This window comes from Schistocerca piceifrons, chromosome 7, assembly GCF_021461385.2.
Source record: "Schistocerca piceifrons isolate TAMUIC-IGC-003096 chromosome 7, iqSchPice1.1, whole genome shotgun sequence".
Lineage (NCBI taxonomy): Eukaryota > Metazoa > Arthropoda > Insecta > Orthoptera > Acrididae > Schistocerca > Schistocerca piceifrons.
In genome coordinates this window covers 512,582,418-512,601,582 of record NC_060144.1, presented here as the reverse complement: position 1 = coordinate 512,601,582, position 19,165 = coordinate 512,582,418, and the positions used below count along the sequence as shown (strand labels likewise).

At 41.9% G+C, this 19,165-nt stretch overlaps 1 protein-coding gene across 1 annotated transcript in view; it reads left to right on the top strand.

The window, feature by feature from the left end:
• The window catches only part of LOC124805146 (odorant receptor coreceptor-like), a 275,309-nt gene that overhangs the window by 213,981 nt on the left and 42,163 nt on the right, over positions 1-19,165 (top strand). The gene's annotated exons all lie outside the window — the stretch shown is intronic.

The following is a 19,165-nucleotide window of genomic DNA, read 5'->3' as shown; positions in this document are numbered from 1 at the left end:
CTGGCAACACCTGCTTTCTTTGGGATTGGAATTATTATATTCTTCTTGAAGTCTGAGGGTATTTCACCTGTCTCATACATCTTTCTCACCAGATGGTAGAGTTTTGTCAGGACTGGCTCTCCCAAGGCTGTCAGTAGTTCTAATGGAATGTTGTCTACTCCGGGGGCCTTGTTTCAACTCAGGTCTTTCAGTGCTCTGTCAAACTCTTCACGCAGTATCATATCTCCCATTTCATCTTCATCTACATCCTCCTCCAATTCCATAATATTGTCCTCAAGTACATTGCCCTTGTATAAACCCTTTATATACTCCTTCCACCTTTCTGCTTTCCCTTCTTTGCTTAGAACTGGGTTTCCATATGAGCTCCTGATATTCATACAAGTGGTTCTCTTTTCTCCAAAGGTCTCTTTAATTTTCCTGTAGGCAGTATCTATCTTACCCCTAGAGTGATAAGCCTCTACATCCCAACCTCTAGCCATCTCTGCTTAGCCATTTTACACTTCCTGTTGATATCATTTTTGAGATGTTTGTATTCCTTTTTGCCTGCTTCATTTACTGCATTTTTTATATTTTCTCCTTTCATCAATTAAATTCAATATTTCTTCTGTAACCCAAGGGTTTCTACTAGCCCTCGTCTTTTTACCTATTTGATCCTCTGTTGCCTTCACTACTTCATCCCTCAGAGCAACCCATTCATCTTCTACTGTATTTCTTTTCCCCATTCCTGTCAATTGTTCCGTTATACTCTCCCTGAAACTCTGTACAACCTCTGTTTTAGTCAGTTTATCCAAGTCCCATCTCCTTAAATTCGCACCTTTTTGCAGTTTCTTCAGTTTTAATCTATAGTTCATAACCAATAGATTGTGGTCAGAGCCCACATCTGCCCCTAGAAATGTCTTACAATTTAAAACCTGGTTCCTAAATCTCTGTCTTACCATTATATAATCTATCTGATACCTTTTAGTATCTCCAGTGTTCTTAGATGTATACAACCTTCTTTCATGATTCCTAAACCAAGTGTTAGCTATGATTAAGTTATGCTCTGCGCAAAATTCTACCAGGCGGCTTCCTCTTTCATTTCTTAGCCCCAATCCATATTCACCTACTATGTTTCCTTCTCTCCCTTTTCCTACTCTCGAATTCCAGTCACCCATGATTATTAAATTTTCGTCTCCCTCACTACCTGAATAATTTCTTTTATCTCGTCATACATTTCATCAATTTCTTCGTCATCTGCAGAGCTAGTTGGCATATAAACTTGTACTACTGTAGTAGGCGTGGGCTTCATGTCTATCTTGGCCACAATAATGCGTTCACTATGCTGTTTGTAGTAACTTACCCATACTCCTATTTTTTTATTCATTATTAAACCTACTCCAGCATTACCCCTATTTCATTTGTCTTGTTCCTCCTGCCACTGAACTTCACTAATTCCCACTATATCTAACTTTAACCTATCCAGTTCCCTTTTTAAATTTTCTAACCTACCTGCCCGATTAAGGGATCTGACATTCCACGCTCCGATCCGTAGAATGCCAGTTTTCTTTCTCCTGATAACAATGTCCTCTCGAGTAGTCCCCGCCCGGAGATCCGAATGGGGGACTATTTTATCTCTGGAATATTGTACCCAAGAGGACGCTATCATCATTTAATTGTACAGTAAAGCTGCATGCCCTTGGGAAAAATTACGGCTGTAGATTAATGATATGTGCTTGTAATTTAACGGATTACTCCTACTGTCCTTGAATATCGGTGTGACATGTGCAACTTTTCAGTCTTTCATATGGGTATTTCATTGAGCAAGCAGTTGTATATAATTGTTAAGTAGGGAGCTATTACATCAGTGTACTCCGAAAGGAACCTAATTGGTATACAGTATGGACTGGAAGGTAATGGTGTGGGGGAGCAGGAACTGAATGGTCATGCACTACATCACACATTACTACTTTAAAGATTGGAACCACAAAACTTTTAGAAGGCAACAGTTATGTCAAAACTTCTTGTTACTCTGTGCCATTTATTTCTGATGACAAATAATTAATATACACATCAGCTTTTCTCCCATTTACTTAGCAGTCTGGATGCTTTTGTCATCTAAAACAATTACACAAGAACTCCCACCCCAACATATTACAAAGAGCTCCTATCACGACCTTACATTCCCCTGCTTAAGTTTCTTTTTCAGCTTTATCCAGAGTTTTGGAAAAAAAACGAGAAAAAAAGAAAACTCCTTCAGCTCAGGAAAAATGTAAATCCCTCAAGGTAGTGGGAAACACAATGTTAATGACTTGCCCCTCAATCATGCAACACCCACATATTCTCACTTGTAAGGTAACATCTTAATAGCATTTATACACACAGTCAAAAAACAGAAAGTCCAGAATAGAATAATAACAATATTTTGAAAATAATAGATTGCTACTCACTATATAGGGATGTTGAGTTGCAGAGAGGTGCAACAAGTGACTGCTATATATTTAATGTTTGGCCAAAAGGTCTTCTCCTGAAATGTAGAATACACACAAACACAACTCACACACACTTGACCACTGACTCCAGCTGCTGTGGTTGAAATGTGGACTTCATCTGTGCCTGACAGGAGCAGCAATCCGGCACGAGTAGTGGGGGTAAGTAGGAGGCACGGAGTGGGGATGGGGAGGAATGCAGGGTAGGCCTGGGGTAAGGTATGTGCTTCTTTGACAGGGTTTCGACTACCTCTCATCGTGCCTCGAAATAAGGAATATCCGACTCTCCTACTCACTATCCTTACCAACTGTCCCACAGTGGTATTCTGCAGCTCAACATCCTCGTCCACTCCTACTCCACCCCAGCTCTTAAGGCCTCGTCTCACGGCTCATATCCCTGCAATAGACCTAGATGCAATCCCTATCAGTGTCAGTGTCATCGTAACTGCCGTCTGCTTCACATCTGCTGTGCAGCGAGCTACATTAATTTAAGTATTAACTGTATTTTTCTTACTTGTCACTTCTTCTTCCGTGGGTTTTGCTTTTAGGAAGCTTTAATTGTCGAGTGCTAGTAATAGTGTTCCATAGATTTCGTGTTTGTTTTGTATACAGTCAGAGAGAGTCCCCTTAGTCAGTCATAGTGCCAGTAGTGCTAGTGTTTGTTTTGAATACAGTCCAGACACAGGTAGTGCTATTTTTATTGTTTTCTACAAGAAGTGTCTAGTAACCACAGTTTAGTCAACTATCAGCCGTCTATAGTGAATTAGCAGTCTGGTTGAAAGTTGATTAACTCTCTACAGTAAATTGATCTCTTAGGATGGATAGGATGTGTGACTGCTGTGTACAGACGCAGGAGGAGCTGGCCACTGTACCCGAACAGCTGAACGTGTTGATGGCCGCTGTCAGCCGTCTTCAGGCTACTGCCTCGGAGTGTAGCGGCAGTGGGGAGTCTGCTGCGTTGCACGCTACACTCCAGGTGTTACGTGCTTCACCCACTGTCCCTGCTGTTGAGACATCGTCGCGGGTACCGGGCGCGGCTGGGCCACCCTTTCCCCGAGGGGAGTGGCGGGTTCGGCGGCGTTCACGGCGCACGAGGTGGAGGGTCAATGTGGAGGCTGGCCGTATGGCATCGCCCGCTCTGCCTGTGAGTGGACATGTGGTCGCTCCTTCAGCAAGGTCCGAGCAGGCACACGGGGGGAGGGGTTTATTAGTGATTGGGAGCTCCAACGTTAGGCGGGTGATGGAGCCCCTTAGGGAAATAGCGGAAAGGTCGGGGAAGAAGGCCAGTGTTCACTCTGTCTGCTTGCAGAGGGAGGGGGGGGGGGGGGTCTCATCCGAGATGTGGAGAAGGCCCTGCCGGCAGCGATAGAGAGCACTGGGTGTACCCGACTGCAAATTGTTGCTCAAGTCGGCACCAATGACTCCTGCCGTCTGGGTTCAGAGGTCATCCTCAGTTCATACAGGCGGTTGGTGGAGTTGGTGAAGGCGGAAAGCCTCGCTAACAGGGTGGAATCTGAGCTAACTATTTGTAGTATCGTTCCCAGAACCGATTGCGGTCCTCTGGTTTGGAGCCGAGTGGAAGGCTCAAACCAGAGGCTCAGACAATTCTGCGAAGATCTGGGGTGCAAATTTCTCAACCTCCACTATCGGGTGGAGAAATGTAGGTTCCCCCTGAACAGGTCAGGCGTGCACTACATGCAGGAAGTGGCTACAAGGGTGGCGGAGTATGTGTGGAGTGCACATGTGGGTTTTTTAGGTTAGAGAATTCACTCCCTAGGCCCGACAAGACGCCTCCTGAGGCGCAGCAAGGTAGGAGTAGGCAAAATGCAACAGGGAATAACAATATTAATGCGCTAATAGTAAACTGCAGGAGTGTCTATAGAAAGGTCCCAGAACTGCTCTCATTGATAAACAGTCACAATGCCCACATAGAACTTGGGACAGAAAGGTGGCTGAAACCAGATGTAAACAGTAATTAAATTCTAAACTCAGATTGGAATGTATACCACAGAGACAGGCTGGACAGTGAAGGGGAAGGTGTGTTTATAGCAATAAGAAGTGGAACAGTATCGAAGGAAATTGACGGAGATCCGAAATGTGAAATAATTTGGGTGAAGGTCAAAGTTAAAGCAGGCTCAGAAATGGTAATTGGATGTCTCTATAGGCCCTCTGGCTCAGCAGCTGTTGTGGCTGAGCACCTGAAGGATAATTTGGAAAATATTTCGAGTAGATTTCCCCACCATGTTATAGTTCTGGGTGGAGATTTTAATTTGCCGGATATAGACTGGGAGAATCAAACATTTATAACGGGTGGCAGGGACTAAGAATCCAGTGAATTTTTTTTACATGCGTTATCTGAAAACTACCTTGAGCAGTTAAGCAGAGAACCGACTCACAGCGATAACATATTAGACCTTCTGGTGACAAACAGATCCGAACTATTTGAAACAGTTAACGCAGAACAGGGAATCAGCGATCATAAAGCGGTTACTGCATCGATGATTTCAGCCGTAAATACAAATATTAAAAGAGGTAGGAAGATTTTTCTGTTTAGCAAATGTGACAAAAAGCAGATTTGAGAGTACCTGACAGCTCAACACAAAAGTTTTGTCTCAAGTACAGATAGTGTTGAGGATCAGTGGACAAAGTTCAAAACCATCGTACAATATGCGTTAGATGAGTATGTGCCAAGCCAGATTGTAAGAGATGAAAAAGAGTCACCGTGGTACAACAACCAAGTTAGAAAACTGCTGCAGAAGCAAAGGGAACTTCACAGCAAACATAAACATAGCCAAAGCCTTGCGGACAAACAAAAATTACGTGAAGTGAAATGTAGTGTGAGGAGGGCTATGCGAGAGGCATTCAATGAATTTGAAAGTAAAGTTCTATGTACTGTCTTGGCAGAAAATCCTAAGAATCCTAAAGAATTCTCTAGATTGTCGCACAGATGACAAAATGGTAGATATCGAAATAGCCGACAGAGGGATAGAGAAACAATTAAAATCGCTCAAAAGAGGAAAGGCCGCTGGACCTGATGGTATACCCGTTCGATTTTACACAGAGTACATGAAGGAACTTGCCCCCCTTCTTGCAGCGGTGTACCGTAGGTCTCTAGAAGAGCGTAGTATTCCAAAGGATTGGAAAAGGGCACAGGTTATCCCCGTTTTCAAGAAGGGACACCGAACAGATGTGCAGAACTGTAGACCTATCTCTCTAACGTCGATCACTTGTAGAATTTTGGAACACATATTATGTTCAAGTATAATGACTTTTCTGGAGACTAGAAATCTACTCTGTAGGAATCAGCATGGGTTTCAAAAAAGACAATCATGTGAAACCCAGCTCGTGAATTCGTCTACGAGACTCAGAGGGCCATAGACACGGGTGCCCAGGTAGATGCCATGTTTCTTGACTTCCGCAAGGCGTTTGATACAGTTCCCCACAGTCGTTTAATGAACAAAGTAAGGGCATATAGACTATCAAACCATTTGTGTGATTGGATTGAAGAGTTCCTAGATAACAGAATGCAGCATGTCATTCTCAATGGAGAGAAGTCTTCCGAAGTAAGAGTGATTTCAGGTGTGCCACAGGCAAGTGTTGTGGGACCGTTGCTATTCACAATATACATAAATGACCTTGTAAATGGCATCAGAAGTTCACTGAGGCTTTTTGCGGATGATGCTGTGGTATATCGAGAGGTTGTAACAATGGAAAATTGTACTGAAATGCAGGAGGATCTGCAGCGAATTGACGCATGGTGCAGGGAATGGCAATTGAATCACAATGTAGACAAGTGTAATGTGCTGCGAATACATAGAAAGAAAGATCCCGTATCATTTAGCTACAATATAGCGGGTCAGCAACTGGAAGCAGTTAATTCCATAAATTATTTGGGAGTACGCATTAGGAGTGATTTAAAATGGAATGATCATATAAAGTTGATCGCCGGTAAAGCAAATGCCAGACTGAGATTCATTGGAAGAATCCTAAGGAAATGCAATCCGAAAACAAAGGAAGTAGGTTACAGTATGCTTTCCCACTGCTTGAATACTCCTTAGCAGTGTGGGATCCGTACCAGATAAGGTTGATAGAAAAGATAGAGAAGATCCAACGGAGAGCAGCGCGCTTAGTTGCAGGATCATTTAGTAATCGCGAAAGCGTTACGGAGATGATAGATACACTCCAGTGGAAGACTCTGCAGGAGAGATGCTCAGTAGCTCGGTACGGGCTTTTGTTGAGGTTTCAAGAACATACCTTCACCGAGGAGTCAAGCAGTATATTGCTCCCTCCTACGTATATCTCGCGAAGAGACCATGAGGATAAAATCAGAGAGATTAGAGCCCACACAGAGGCATACCGACAATCCTTCTTTCCACGAACAATACGAGACTGGAATAGAAGGGAGAACCGATAGAGGTACTCAAGGTACGCTCTGCCACACACCGTCAGGTGGCTTGTGGAGTATGGATGTAGATGTAGATGTAGATCCCATACATCCTCCCACCATCACCTATTTCAGTCTGGTCATAGTCGCTTTCTATCCCATGAAAGGCACGTCTATCTTTGAAAGCAGTGAGTTAATCTGCAAACTAAACTGCAACCACTGTGCTGCTTCCTATGTGGGTATGACAACTAATAAGCTTTCCACATGAATGTCCACTGAAAACTGTGGCCAAGAGACAACTGGTCCACATAGCTGCCAACCAAGGAGCCCTACACAATGTGCTTTACTTCAGTGACAGCTTCACAGACTGCACCATCTTGATCCTTGTTAACAACACCAGCTTTCCTGTAATGCACAGGTGGGAACTCTCTCTGCAGTATATCCTACGTTTACGTAATCCCCCCTGCCCTCAACCTTCGATACTCCCTGTCCTCCTCCTACCTATCTCCTTCCCCCTGCTCAAACTCCAATACTACACAGCATTCTATTTCTCCAACACAGCCACTGGTGAAACTTCCTGGCAAATGAAAACTGTGTGCCATACTGAGACTCGAACTCTGTCTCTGCAATATCCTTTCTTCCAGGAGTGCTAGTTCTGTAAGGTTCGCAGGAGGGCTTCTGTGAAGTTTTGGAGGTAGGAGACGAGGTACTGGCAGAATTAAAGCTGTGGGGACAGGGCATGAGTCATGCTTGGGTAGCTCAGTTGGTAGAGCACTTGCCCACGAAAGGCAAAGGTCCCGAGTTCAAGTCTCGGTCCGGCACACAGTTTTAATCTGCCAGGAAGTTTCATATTAGTACACACTCTGCTGTAGAGTGAAAATTTCATTCTACAGACACTAGTCTTTTTCCACTTCTCTCCTTTTTTGCTCTTCCCCTTCCTGCCCCCCCCCCCCCCTCCCCCTTCTGCCAAAACCTCCTGACTGCACCTAGTAGCACTACCCTTTCCTTACCACATCCCTGCATGCTCCCACAAGCGTCTCTACACCTTCCCCCACCCCTACCTTGTTATCCCTCCTATCCCTATGATTCCTCCTTACCCCCCCCCCCCCCCCAATCAACCACAACAGATAGTAGTAGGTGTAGTTATAGTCTGCAGTATGGCCACAGTGTCTGGAGACCGTGGTCATTTGTGATTTTGTGAATGTGTGTGCTATCTATTTCAGAAGGAGCCTTTTGGCCGAGAGCTTAAATGTGCGGCAATCTTCTTTTTGTGCCTGTCTGTGACTCAATGCCTCCCAATAGGGTTAGCAGCAATCTATCCTTTTTGTAACACTGGGCTTATATACATAAGTTTATCAAAGGTATCAACATAATACCTTCAAGTCAAGATGCCTTCATCAAAAAATAGTAGCTATGTTTTTCTACATTCAGAGCAAGCTGACATTCATCACACCAACTAGAAATTTTGTCCAAATAATCTTGTATTGCTCTACACCCACTCAGTGATAATACCTTCCCACACAACACAGCAAAATCAGGGAACAGCCACAGACTGCTGCTCACCCCATGCGTCAGGTCATTTATGAAATTTGCCTGTAAAGTACGGTCTCCAATGAGCTTCCGTCAAGAGGGAGCGAGCTAGCCTAAATTTGACAACAGCATCGTGTTCCTTGATTTCCACACCACTATTCTTGCAGTCCTCATCTCTCTGTGACACTCATACTTTGTGTGGCAGCTGTTAATGATGGAAGGGAAAATCAATGCTCCCACCAGGTGTGAATTGCGTTCTGTGATTAAATTTCTGTGGTTGAATGGATCAAGCCCTATTGAAGTCCATCACCAGTTGACCAATGTGTAGGGAGGAAAGTGTATGGATGCAAACAATGTGCGTAAGTGGCATAGGGAGTTCGCAGACAGCCATACAAATATACACGATGAGGCCGGACACAGGTGTCCATCAATTTCAGATGAGACAGTGATGAAAGTCAAAGAAGTTTTGCTTGTTGATCGGCATGTGACTGTACATGAGAGATTGCCAAACTGATAGGAGACATATCTAACATTACAGTGGCCAAGATTTCGATGCACATTTTGAATTATCACAAGGTGTGTGCCATGGATGTTCAGTGTTGTTGTTGTTGTTGTTGTTGTTGTGGTCTTCAGTCCTGAGACTGGTTTGATGCAGCTCTCCATGCTACTCTATCCTGTGCAAGCTTATTCATCTCCCAGTACCTACTGCAGCCTACATCCTTCTGAATCTGCTTAGTGTATTCATCTCTTGGTCTGCCTCTACGATTTTTACCCTCCACGCTGCCCTCCAATACTAAATTGGTGATCCCTTGATGCCTCAGAACATGTCCTACCAACCGATCCCTTCTTCTAGTTAAGTTGTGCCACAAACTTCTCTTCTCCCCAACCCTATTCAATACCTCCTCATTAGTTATATGATCTACCCATCTAATCTTCAGCATTCTTCTGTAGCAGCACATTTCGAACGGCTGAAAGCAAGGGGAAACTATGGCCGTAATTTTTCCCGAGGGCATGCAGCTTTAAGCAGGGATGGCTAGAGGACAAATGTAAGGATGTAGAGGGTTATCTCACTAGGGGTAAGATAGACACTGCCTACAGGAAAATTAAAGAGACTTTTGGAGAACAGAGAAGCATTTGTATGAATATCAAGAGCTCAGATGGAAACCCAGTCCTAAGCAAAGATGGGAAAGCAGAAAGGTGGAGGGAGTGTATAGAGGGCCTATACAAGGGCAGTGTACTTGAGGACAATATTATGGAAATGGAAGAGGATGCAGATGAAGATGAAATGGGAGATACGATACTGCGTGAAGAGTTTGACAGAGCACTGAAAGACCTGAGTTGAAACAAGGCCCCGGGAGTAGATAACATTCCATTAGAACTACTAACAGCCTTGGGAGAGCCAGTCCTGACAAAACTCTACCATCTGGTGAGCAAGATGTATGAGACAGGCGAAATACCCTCAGACTTCAAGAAGAATATAATAATCCCGATCCCAAAGAAAGCAGGTGCTGACAGATGTACAAATTACCAAACAATCAGTTTAATAAGTCACGGATGCAAAATACTAATGCGTATTCTCTACAGACGAATGGAAAAACTGGTAGAAGCTGACCTCGGGGAAGATCAGTTTGGATTCCGTAGAAATGTTGGAACACGTGAGGCAATACTGACCCTACGACTGATCTTAGAAGCTAGATTAAGGAAAGACAAACCTACGTTTCTAGCATTTGTAGACTTAGAGAAAGCTTTTGACAATGTTGACTGGAATACTCTCTTTCAAATTCTGAAGGTGGCTGAGGTAAAATACAGGGAGTGAAAGGCTATTTACAATTTGTGCAGAAACCAGATTGCAGTTATAAGAGTCGAGGGACATGAAAGGGAAGCAGTGGTTGGGAAGGGAGTGAGACAGGGTTGTAGCCTCTCCCCAACGTTATTCAATCTGTATATTGAGCAAGCAGTGGAGGAAACAAAAGAAAAGTTTGGAGTAGGTATTAAAATCCATGGAGAAGAAATAAAAACTTTGAGGTTCGCCGATGACATTGTAATTCTGTCAGAGACAGCAAAGGACTTGGAAGGGCAGTTGAAAGGAATGGACAGTGTCATGAAAGGAGGGTATAAGATGAACATCAACAAAAGCAAAACGAGGATAATGGAATGTAGTCGAATTAAGTCAGGTGATGCTGAGGGAATTAGATTAGGAAATGAGACACTTAAAGTAGTAAAGGAGTTTTGCTATTTGGGGAGCAAAATAACTGATGATGGTCGAAGTAGAGAGGATATAAAATGTAGACTGTCAATGGCAAGGAAAGGGTTTCTGAAGAAGAGAAATTTGTTAACATCATGTATAGATTTAAGTGTCAGGAAGTCGTTTCTGAAAGTATTTGTATGGAGCGTAGCCATGTATGGAAGTGAAACATGGATGATAACTAGTTTGGATGTTCAGTGATGAACACAAAAAAGAAGTGCATTCAAAGTTCCCATGAGTTTCTGCACTGTTACCGGCAACAGGGTGAGGAATTTCTGGATTCAATTGTACCCGAGAACAAGACTTGGGTCCACTACTTAATGCCAGAGACTAAGGAACAATAAAACAAATGGAAGCATTCTGGTTCTCCAAAAGTCAAGAAGATCTAGCAAATGCCGTCAGCGGCGAAGGTGTTGGCATTGGTATTCTGGGATAGGAAAGGCGTTCTGCTGGTCAACTACCTGGAAAGAGGTACAACATTCAATGTGACAAGGTACTGCGAGACACTAACAAACCTACGCTGGGCTATACAGAACAAAATTGGCTGACAAAGTTGAGTTTGTTTGCTCCATGGCAATACCTGCACTTACTTTGCCAGAAAGACAACAGATCTCATCGACAAATTCGGGTGGGAAATCATTGACAATCCTCCATACAGCCCTGATTTGGCTCCCAGTGACTACTATTTGTACCCCAACTTGAAACAACACTTGCGGAAGAAGGGGGGGGGGGGGGGGGGTGGATGATATTCTCACGTGATGAAGAGCTGAAGACAGCTGTCCTTTTCTTACTACACAAGTCAGCAGAAGAGTGGTACAATGCAGGTATGAAAAAACTTCCAAAGTATCTCCAAAAATGCATCAATCATGACAGGGACTACATTGAAAAATAGCTACATGTCCAAGCATTCCGAATCTGTAATTGGTTTTGCAATAAAAAGATGTTTACTGTGTGAAAAAGCATTAGAGATCTTAATTTATGGGCAACCCTCGTACATATAGAGAGAATAAGACTGGGGCTATCACATTTCTCTGGGACACCCCTGATGATACTCTTACCTCTCATGAACTCTTGTTGCCATTGAGGACAATATACTGGGCTCTATTACTTAAGAAGTTTTTGAGCCACTGGCATATCCGGCAAGCTATTTTGTATGCTTGTACCCTTGTTAACAGTCTGGTGTGGGGCACCGTGTCGAAAGCTTTTTGTAAATATAGGAATATGAAATCTGCCTGTTGCCCTCCATCCATGATTCACTGTATATCATTGTGAGGAAAGGGCAAGCTGAGTTTCACACATGTGATAGTTCTTTAATCCTTGCTGATTTATGAACAGAAGCTCTTTCATCTCCCAAGAAAATCTGTTATAATCTGACTGGGAATATGTTCAAGAATTCTGCAGCAAACTGATGTTAAGGACATTGGTTTGTAATTCTGTGGGTCCTTTCTTTTATCCTTCTTATATACTGGAGCCAACTACACTTTTTCCAATCACTTGCAACTCTGCACTGGGTGAGAGATTTGTGATAAATGTGAGCTAAATAAGGGACCAATGTCACAGAGTGCTTTCTGTAAAAGCGAGGGTTTCCATGTGGTGGTAGTTGTTGTTAAGCTTTGTGCTTTAAAATTTTTACAGATGAACAAATTTCTACTAACTATTGCCTGTTGTCATTTGCGAGTACTTTTTTTAACTGAGTGTGCAACAATCTCTGCTTCCCCAGCAGTTTCAAAATCTCATTATAAAACCATGGTGGGACTTTACCAGCCTTAAGCCACGTAGTTATACATACTTTTCCAAATAGTCCTCTGTGTCCATCATAAGAGAACTACATGCTGTACTATGTTTGGGCTATTACCACTGCATAATGAGGCTTACGATTTGTCTTTTTGTTCTTTATTCTGATTTTGTCACACCATAAAATGTATTGCATATTTTCTTCTTTTTACACATTTTATGTTTCCGAGACAGTCATGAATCTTTAGTCTCCTTCTTCTTCTTCCTTCGTCATGTTGTTCTTGTTTTACTTTTTTTTCATCACCCTGCATTCTCTCTGCCTATGTTCTCATTGCAGCATTTTGCTCCACTTATTAACATTAGCTTTATTTCAGTCGGTTTTTCCTCTGACCAATATTCTTCCAGATATGCCACCTCAAAATCTGTGTAGCTTTGTAATGTCATTCCTACACACATACGCCAGATGACTGCACCTCTTGTTAGTTCCTTGATTCACAAATGATTCTTTTCCATCCAACCAATTGGCCAGCTTCACTTGAAGTTTACCAAAAATTGCAAAAGGATGGAGCAAGCCTTTCAGAGAAGGTTTGTTGATTCACCTTAACTGAGACTCTTAACACCTTCCAAGTATGGTTCTACTATGTACACTAGATGACTTTGCCTGTAATTCCTTTTTAATCCATCCTTGTATGGCTCCTTTAATCTTGTTGCTGTTTGTGGTTATTTCATTCCTCACATTTTCCATTTGTTTCCAAAGCCCATCACATTTCTTGTGTTTTAGCTTCTGCCTTCTCAATTTTGATTACATTACTATGCACTTCTTGTGTGTCATGTTCTAATTTTGTGTATTCTTTCTTCGATAAATTTCTGCTTACTCAGATTTCTCTCCCACAGCTGTGACTGTTTGATTAGATTTTGTAGCTCTCCTTCCAATTCAGATATTCTCCCCTGAATGCTTGTTCCTAATTCCTCACATTTGGCTGTACTTTCTTCTGGCTTACAAAGTATTGATCAAGAATTTCTTTAAGTTGTTAATTCTCCTTTAGCTCTTGTGTCCCCCATTCTTTCCTCTATTTTATACAGTGTGCCTCTCATTATTCTTTCTCTTGCATTATTAAAGTCAATTGTATGTGCCAATTTGATTTTGTAGCTTCAATTCAGTACTAGACTTTCTTTCCATTTGTTGAACTTTTGTGACCCTGTACAAGGTATACTAGTGCAGGGTGTATACGTGGACAAGGAAAAAAACTTCCCAGATTTCCTGGTTAAAAAATACACTTTCTCCCGGGTGAAAATACACTTTTTCCATGTTAAGTGACAGTACACTCTTATGCAGCACTGTAAAACTCATAAATCCTTTGAATGTTTATGGTTTTATATATACCGGATTAGAATTTTCCGGCACTTTAGAAAACGAAACTCAGGAGGAAAAACACGTTTTGAAAGACCTTTGATGTGCAGCAACATGTGCGCTGCAAATTTTTGTATTACGAAGGTATAAATTCGAATTACACCAATCACTGCATGTCACTTTCCGAAGCATTGAAATCGAGATTGTGAAGCGTTTTTGTAAGCCAGTCATAGCTCATGTCACGTGATCTCGCCAGCTGATGACAGCACAGGACACGTGATGTAGTCAGCTAATAGCAAGATCACTGTTACGTAGCGCGCTTGTTACACTTTAAGATACATCGCACAAATGTGCCAGTAAAATTTTTAATAATGATGTAAATATCTGATCTTCTGGGTTCAAAATTCTTCTAAATGGTCGTCCTCAAAGAGTTGATTTTTAAATGAGAATCAAACGCGTTGTGATTTAAGAAATTCATCATACATTCTCGCACATACCTCATCTTACGTAAAAGGAAATCTGCTTTCAATGTAACGCTTTTCAAACCACCATTCACAATAATTTCCCGCAACCTGTTAGAAATACGTTCGTTTCAGCAGTTGCAAGAGAGCGCCAGATAACAAGTGTCACCGTGCTTGGGCAGCTATGACGATGCAGGAAGCCCATAGTTCGTACGTGTAAGATATTAAAAGATCTTAAATTACATCATAAAAGAAACAAGACATCAGAGGATACTTCAAGAGCGTTGGAATTTCGTGAACCATACTAAAACGCATAATTCGGCTTAAAATGCACATTCGTATGTAAATTTTCTTGGAGTACCAGTACTGTATTATCTCATGTTTGGTCCTTTATTATGGCATAATGCCATACGTGCACTTGAAATGCAGCGAACAGTTGAAACTAGCCTATAGTGTGAAATTAAACACTTCATTTCAAATAAATTGACTGCCTCAACAGAAAAGATTAATAAAAGCCAAATCTCTTTAGCAAACCGGCAAAAATAACTTCCTTGTTCTGTAAGGTGATTAATGTTTCACTGTCAGAAAGGTGGAAATAAAATCTAAAACTAATAACATATTTTAGCCTTCCGTAATTACGCGAACGTATTTTAATTCATTTGATAGCTCCCAGCCACAAAAATCCGTTTTGTTATCATTTAACGTGAGAGCAATAAACAAAGAGGAAACAATAAAAATCACTAAACGTAAACACAGGACATGTGGAGACGACCCACCTCCCCACCACAACTGAGACTGCTCTGTGCATCAGCCCCAGATTTACTAATTTTCGAACCGGGGCAATATTAAGTAGTGGCACCCAGCCACACTTCTGTAACCAGAAGCGGGAGAAGGTACTACTCATACGCGACTTAACTGCGCATGCGCAAGAGCCCTCCCGCGACTGCTAATCTAATTTAAAAAGTTGTCATGCCACGCTCATCGGAGGCAATTTGTTGTTACAAAGCATTGCATAGTCTTCCTAAAGCCTTTGACACACTTTGCTGTTTGCAGACGCTTGTATGAGCACTGTTTTGTTGTTGTATACAGCGTATTTCCTTTGCAACTTAAGTTTTATTTTCGTTTCTTTTTTTTTTTCTCTCTCGTTCATGTTTTGTTGCTGCAGTATTATTCTGCAGTAGGGGGATATAGTAATATCCTTTGTTAGTGTATTGGTTCTTACCAGTCAAAATCACAAGAATTTAATTGAAAACTAAAACAATGAAAAATTCCCGGAATTCTAAACAATTCCTGGGTTTTTTCCGGTTTTCTCCCAGGTGAAAAAATTCCCGTGTTTTTCCCGGATCTCCCGGTTGTCCCGGGTTGTATACATCCTGTAGTGTATGTAAGATTCTCCTCCACTCTGGTGTCACTACCATTCAAAAAACCCTGAATCTTTAGCTTAATTCCCTTATACTATTTTGTTATTATATTGCTTCTTATTTATTCCATGAAACATTTCTCATGTTTCAGTCAAGATGATAATTTGGAACAAAAGTTTTAACAATCATCACTCAACTTGAAGAAAGAAGTAAGATGCAGTTACAACACAGTTAGGTCTAAATCTTCATACACTATTAATACCCATAACTATAAATGTTATCTATCAAAATTCTACTGCAACTATGCTAGGCAAAACAATGGTATTGCTACTAGTGACACTTTTTGTTGTCTGAAACTACTGTGGCTAAACAGCATACTGTGCTCTGCATTGCTGAAAACTGCTCCATAATGTTCTTGCAATGGTTCTGCATGTAAATTTATTCCTTTTCTCATTTCACAGTTTGTTAAACACTTCAGTCCAATGGCATTGTTCACTATGCTAATTCTTCCTTGTCATTCAACAATGTTTACTGTATGACCTATTGTTGGCTCCTCTGATGGAATGTAATGATAGTCTCTTGACAACCGCTTTTAATTTTAATACTGCAATTTCAATTTGTTTTTCCCTGCATTCTTCTTCACCAGAGGCAAACTCATTACTACTTAATAATCAGGATAATAAGATTTTTAGAACAAAACAGTTATATCAAAACTTATTATTTCAGCAAAACACTTGTTTTTGATTACAAATCAAAAATTAGAAACATTACCTCCACTTTTACAGCTGTCACACGTTCCATGTCAAATGGGCTCTTCCTCATAGCCTCACAATCTGTGGATGTTGCATCTTCAGTGGAAAGCAGGAGTCATCAAAATATACCGAAAAGCTTATCAGAGCCTTTATTGGTAGACAATATTTTATCCAGTTCATCCATAAACAGATCTCAAATACCATATCCTCCTCTGACACCAGTAAACCTGTTAACCAGCCACCGACCAGCACTCTTCTATCACCCAGTATCTCCCTGGTCTTGAAAAGATCAGGCACATTCTTCACCAGGACTTAAAATACCTCTCGTTGTGCCCTGAGATAAGGGATATCCTACACAAAATCCTACCCGCTTCACCCAAAGTAGTGTTTCATCCAGCACCTGACCCACAGAATATCCTTGCCCATGCCTATTGCAATCCTGGACACAGTGGATTATTCCCTTGTGGTCAACCCAGGCACAAAACCTGTCTCAAATACCCACCCATCACCACTGACACAGTCCAGTTACAGCCATTTCCTATCCAGTAAAATGCAGGCCATATGTGAAAGCAGCCATGTTATATATCATCTATGCTGCAATTGCTGTATAGTGTTCTGTGTGGGCATGAAAAGTAAGCCATTTGGATACTATCCTCCAGCACTAGTTTCTATGAATTATGCATGTAGGAATTCTCTCTCCAGCATATCCTGCATTCTATGTGCCTTACTCTGTCCCGCTATATTCCGCTAACCCCTCCCCACCTCCACCTACCTGGACAACTGCTCTCAGTAATCAGCAGTGTGTACTTGGATGTCTGTGTGTGAGGATGTGTGTAATTTTTGGTAGAAAAAGAGCAAGAGTTCTAAAGCTAGTGGGAATACTATTTTTTGTTACATGTTTCTACGCATCAAACAACAGATCGCTAAAGGTGAGAGGTTGTCTTTCTCTTATTTTATGTATTATTCCATCGAGGGATTTGCATTATTGTTATCCATTACCAATTCACACTCTATTCTTTAATATGTCATACTTTCTTCTCCTTTCAGTGCCTGCCTTCAAAACGCACACCAGTCATTCTTAGGTTGCACAATTTTAATACCCTATTATAATGGCCCAACCATGCTAATAAGTGGTCTACTACTACTCCCTGCTCTCATGGTAATTGCCCCTTTCTGATTATTTAATTCCACTGCTGTTTTTAACATATTCTCTTCTACCAACTCGTGCAGCCCAACTTAACTGTTGGCTTAGAAAGGGTCTTTATTTAAAATTGCATAGTACGATCCCAAGTGTTTTTTTACTGTGGCATGTGTCAATTTGCCATCGAACATTTCTATTTACCAGTGAGGCTACTATTGCCTGCTTCTTTAAGACGTTATGTGGCCTTCCTTCTAATGTACACATAGCTCTCTATACGCTGCCTACCATCTTATTTTCCTTATGACAGACTGTAGCTTTTCACCCTCTTATTTTCAACCCTTTATTCAGTCACTCTTCTTGTCTTCCAACCATCCCACCATGAATTTTACCTCTGCCAATTCTGGAAGCTCTCTTTAGCCCTAGCAAAACTCTAACCACACATCCTCTATCTGAAATAAAAGTCTGGCACATGGCGTCCCATCTCATGGGACTGCCATTGAAATTGGCATGTTGGGTTGCCACCCATCCTACTGCAAGAACCTTCAACTTTTCCATTCCCACCTGTGACCACAACTTCCTAGATGCTACCACTGAAACAGAAACTCACACCATTCAACAACTGGAACAGCACTCCTAGCACCATCTGAGGAATATGTTCCAGTCACTCATGTCTTCTGTCCACATAGGATTACCTACAGCCAAGAAGAGTTTACCACCTGAACATGACCCCCCATTCGACTATCATAGCTCCCAAACAGTGCCTTGCTGACTTACTCCACCTTCCACATCCCAAAACAAAACTTCCTCCACCTTCACAAAACACACTGATACTCTTGAACACTCATCTTGTATGGTTGTTATCAACCTTTCTGCCAAAACTCTGACCCCTGCAGAAGTACCAGTGCCTTCTAAAGATCTCAACTTTAATCCAAAATCTAAATTTAACTATTCTGGATTTGTAATGGTCATTATTTTCTTTCTCCAGTAGAAACATTTTTCACCACATCCCCCACCCCCCACCCCCACCCCCCACTGACAACAGTTAACCAAAACCCTGCTTAGAACATTGTTTACAATAGTTCCAACATCATTCCAACAATGATCCTCCTCCTCCCCTTCCACACTACCCTCTGGTAATCTTTCAGAAATTCCTCATCTCTAACCTGACCTTACTCTTATTTCCTAAATCCTCTGCTGTTAGTTCAATAACACTCGTAAGGAATACACACCTATGTCTAACCTGTAAACCAATCAAGGCCTTACCATCCTTTCCACAGACAATGGCTCTACCACAGTGATTATGTATCATTGTCACTATGTGGATAAGGTTCTTCTTCAACCATCCTAAACCTGTGCATACAAACCTTACAACCATGTTCCCATTCCACAAGTCCAAGATGACCTCCAGCAGATCCTCAAGGCCATAGGTCCAACCCATGACCAGGCACCTGAATCCATCTCCCTCCTCAAGCAAGGAACCCCATGCACACCTAACTTTTACCTGCTCCCCAACTCCACAAGCTCAATCCCACACATCTCCTCACTGGCTGTCCCATTTTGGCTGCATACAATGCTCTCACAGAACAAACCTCTGCCTTTGGTGACCAACACCTCAAAACTATAGCCCATAACCTCATATTTTACATTCAAGACAGTGCTCACTTCCTTCACCATTTTACGGTTCATGTCCTGTTACCACCAGTCTCCTTACTGGTCATTGTGGATGTGACATCCTTGTACA